This window comes from Lactuca saligna, chromosome 9, assembly GCF_052625555.1.
Source record: "Lactuca saligna cultivar CGN05327 chromosome 9, ASM5262555v1, whole genome shotgun sequence".
Lineage (NCBI taxonomy): Eukaryota > Viridiplantae > Streptophyta > Magnoliopsida > Asterales > Asteraceae > Lactuca > Lactuca saligna.
This window is the reverse complement of record NC_136425.1, coordinates 93261913-93266745: the sequence shown is the minus strand read 5'-3', so window position 1 is coordinate 93266745 and position 4833 is coordinate 93261913. Positions and strand designations below refer to the sequence as shown.

General features: G+C 37.4%; 1 pseudogene; it reads left to right on the top strand.

Annotated features, from left to right (window-relative positions):
* Positions 1-665: 665 nt before the first annotated feature.
* Positions 666-784, top strand: LOC145018926 (5S ribosomal RNA; annotated as a pseudogene).
* Positions 785-4833: the final 4049 nt, after the last annotated feature.

Sequence of the window (4833 nt, the reverse complement as noted above, 5' to 3'; positions counted from 1 at the left end):
TATATCCGATATTATCATACAACTCGAGTCAATTTGATTCGCACAATACCAGTTTCATGCGCACATCTCCTTCTCCAAAAACGTCTTTCTAGTGGAGCTGTCATTCCAGAACATTGAAGTACTCATGCATGGAGTACCTCATGTTTCATAGCCTTCTCAAAGAAACCTCAGCAAACCTCCCTGAGGTACCACTCATACCATACGTCAAGTTCAATCCAAAGACCCATACGGTTGATCTATCACTGAAGAATGTATACAAATGGGTGGTATATAATCAAGGTTCTACAGGTTTAGAATTGATGATTTCACTTTAACTCTTTTCCTCATTGGGATGTGAGGTTAAAAGGGAAGCATTTATTCGACTACCTTTTCAATCTTAATTATATACTACTCGTATACACGAGACTGCGATTGGTGAACCATGTATGACTTCTAATATGAACTTCATGACAGAGACTGCCCCAGATTACGAGTGCTCGCATCGTCATGCGAACAAACTTAGAACCCAATACGACTCCTGTAACCCGACCACCCTACAGTCACACACCAACAGAGATACAAGAACCGTCCGGACAGCTTAACGACTACTCATCAATAGAATGAGAAGACCAAGCTCCTCACCTTTGAGAGCTTCGGCCTTATTCTTCAAGAAGACATACTTCAACGGTTGCGATCATACCAACACTAATGCATCGGATCCCATCAGAACTCCGCAGTTAAGCGTGCTTGAGCGAGAGAAGTACTAGAATGAGTAACACCTTGAGAAGTCCTCATAGTGCAGACCTCGACAAGACTTCCATTAGAAATCGTTACCTTCTGCATCGCATAGATGAATCGGTCGACAAGACTTCCATTAGAAAACGTTACCTTCTGCATCACCAGTTACGAGTGTTAGTGAAGGGTGTCCCGAGCACAATCTTCCAAACTCGATACGGACACTATGAGTCCGTAGTGATACTCCTCGGATAGGACCAATACGACCGTAGTATTCATGAACTTAATGAATAGGGTATGCCATCCTTACTTGGATTAGTTTGTTATTGTCCTTGTAAATGACTTACTAATATACTCTCGTAGTAAGAAGGAAATCATAAAGAGCATCTACGAAGAACCATGGAAACATTACGATCAGAGAAGCTCTACGCGAAGTTCTCTAAATATGAGTTTTAGAATTAAAGAGTCGAATTCCTAAGACACACTATTAGTGATGTGGGAATTCTTGAGGACCCTTCCAAAGATCAAAACCGTCGAGAATTTGTCAGCACTGAAGACGCTTATGGAATTCGCCGAATTCTAGGTCTCGCTGACCTACCATTGTAAGTTCAATCAGAAATCCTCGCGAATTATGGAACCTCTTATGACTTTGACTCGGAAGGGAGTGGCCCTTGACTGAGAAGAGAAACAAGAGGGAGAAACCTTGGAATCCCAACTGAGACCAAATCCTTTTGGAAGTCTCACTCTGGGAAGGCTTCATATGCTTCGGAAAGCGTGGAGAGCTAAATCCAAGAGAGTTAGGACCTTTGAGATTATTACCCGAATCAGCCATGTAACCCGCAAACCCAACCTACACCACAAACTCAGTAACATACATCTTACCCTTCACGTCTCGAACTTGAAAACGTACCTTTCCGTCAGGACTCTCATAATCCCACTCGATGAGATCGAGATCAACAAGAGCCTCGGCTTCGTGGAAGAACCGTAGTAATCACGGACCAAGGAGTCAGGCGATCAAGGCAAAACTGCATCCCATTAGTAAAGGTTTGTTGGGATACCAATCGAGGACCCGCATTCATTTGGGAGTGCGAGAACCAATCGATTAGGAAGTATCCCCACCTCCTTGCTCGATTATTCATGCCAACTTCCTTACCCAAATTATAATTTCGGGACGAAATTCCCTCTAACAGGGGGATGATGTGACAACCCGAATTTTTATATCCTGTACATTCAAACACTTCAAAGAAAGTCAAACTCATTTCTGCTACCTTTTGGCGCGTTTAGACGAGTGCTCGATTAGCAATCGGTGATCAATGTATTTGATCAATTCACAAATTCATCAAGTTTTACAAGTTTTTCTGAAAAATTCTCGTGTTCATCAATGGCGAACTTCAACATGAATACCATGACTTCTTTCTCTCACTTGCTTGGTTCTTGAACCAAAATTCCAATGTTAATCCCTGAGTACTATGATCAGTGGGCTGATAGGATGGAGGATTACTTAAATGGAATTAATGAAGAGCTCTGGAATTGTATCAATGGAACAGTTCTGCCTCCTAGAAATGTTCAATCAATTGGAGTCAATCGATGTTACTGAACAACATAATCGCATGAAGAAGAATGAGAAAAGATGTATGAGGAAGCTAAGAGGTGCTTTGCCTCCTGTAGTTTATAATTACATTTTTAGTTGTAAAATAGCCAAGGAAATTTGGTTCACACTGAAAAAGAAGTATCAAAGCATTGAGAAGACAAAGATCAATTATGTTAAGCAATGTCTTGTTGAGCTTAAGGAATTCAGATAAAAGGATGTTGAAACAATTGAAAACTACTATGATCGTCTGAATGAGCTTGTTTATCGTTGCATCAGGTATGGAATCACAAGATCTCTCATGGAATTCGGTCGGACATTCATCACGGGTTTTTGCAAGGAATGGCGTAGTGTGAGTATGATGATAAAGAATCAAGAAAGTTTTGATACGTCCACCTTGAATGATCTCTATAATCAGCTGAAAACGCATGAAAGTGAAGTTGCAGAAATGTTTGAAGAATCGAAACAGATTCTAGGAGGTCCATTGGCTTTAGTTTCGAAGGTTACTGAAATTGATGCTGGTGAGAAGGAAGAATCAGACAATGAAGGTTTCTTAATGAATTCAGATGATGAAGCTGTTGCATTTTATTCGAACAACAGAGTTAAGAAATTTTTCAAAAAGCCTTTCAATCCAAAAGGAAAGCAAACTGATGTGAAGAGTGGTTTCATAAAAGATGGAGGTGAAGAGAAGAAATTTGAGAAGGTTGAAGAAAAGCATAAAGATGTGAAAGCAGAGAAGAAACTAAAAGGTGTATCTGGAATTGATTGTCATTACTGCAATGGTGCGAACCATTTCGTAACTGATTGCATGTTGAGGAAAAAAGAGAAGAAGAAAAGCAAAATCAAAGATGAAGCCTACTACTCAGAGAAGCTTGAGGAGGTACGTGAAAAGGCGAAAGGATTGTCTTTGTTTGCGAAAGGAGAGTATGAAGAAGAAGAAAGTGGAACTTATCAGATCTGGTCTTCAGGATCTGATGATGAAGAGATGAGGCACCCCACTCATGGTGCAATGTTTGCAAGTTATGAAGAAAATTGCGAAGTGAATGTTTCTGGACGATGTTTTATGTCCAGGTCCACTGATAAATCTCCAATGACCACTAAGGTACGTGCTATTCTTGAATCCTTTAATATTCCTTTATCTGCTTATGATGCTGAAGTAACTTCATTTGATGATACTGTTGCTTATTTTGATGTTGTTATTGTGTTTGCTAGTACTGAAGCAAAAATCTAAATTCGCAACTAGTAAAGACAAGAAGACAATTAGAAATAAAACGAAGCAGAGTAGATAAACTTAAATTACAAATGACAAATTTAAATTGTGATAAAGACAATCTTGATAAAGAAGTTAGGTTGTTACTAGCACAACGAAACATTTATTGTAACTCTGTTAAACGTTTATATGCAAAGTTAACAACTTTACATCATTCATCTGAGATAAGCAGAGAACAACATAGGAAACTACTACCTTTTCTTGAATTTGAATGCGAAAAAGTTGATATTGTTTCTTATGACTGCGAGAATACTATTGCTCAATTTGACAAAATACCTGATGATATATTGACATATGGTATTGTCAAAATTTATGAATTTTTGAATGCGAATGAATTGGTTAATATTATTAATGAAAGTTTGACAATTAATGAACAAGTGAAAATCTTAAAGAAAACTGAGACTTCATCTCTTGATTCTCAACACAATTATGTTGATATTGATGACAAATCAGTTAATGTGAGTGAAATCAGTGAGATCGAAGAGGAAGAAGAGGTTGATTGTTCTCAACTCTCTATCATAAATATAACATCTAAGGTCAAAGTTAAAGAAATTAAATTTGCTTCGATAGTAAAGGATGAAAATGATAAACTCTCTACTTCGCAAACTTGTGACTTTGACAATGTGGAAATTGAAAGCTGTAAGTCAGATGACACTGATGAAGACGATGAAGAAGTGAAAGATTCGCATGAATCACCTCAACGTGTTGTTGTTAATCAAGTGTTTGGTGATACAAAAGAATTTGACAAAGTTCTTAATGAAAAAGGTGTACATTATTTGGAAACCAACACTGCGGTCTATCCAAATTTTACATTCAGTGATAACACGATTTTTCCAAATCAAGTCTTCGTCACAATTGGAAATGTTGAGAAAATCAAGCCTGAATTCAACAAAATGGTTGAAAATGACAACAAAATGTCAACTACCGAAGGTTTCTTTGCAAATCAAAATACGGTAGAAAACAATTTAACTCAAAACTCTTATGTTTTTCAACGTCAAAAATCATCACAAAAATGGATGGTTAAAAGTGAAAAAGAAAACAAAGTTTTTGAAAAAGATGAAAAACCAAAATGGAAGTGAAATTGAATTTTCATGAATTGAAGTTAATGGTTGGAAAGAATTCAAAAGAAAACAATGTTTCAAAAAGAAAAGCAAGAAAAGCAATCTTTTGGCAAGTCGTGTCTAATGATACACCTAAAGTTACAGAAGCTCAAATTTCAAGAACAAAACCATCAAAATTTTAGAGAACAAACAAACAAAAG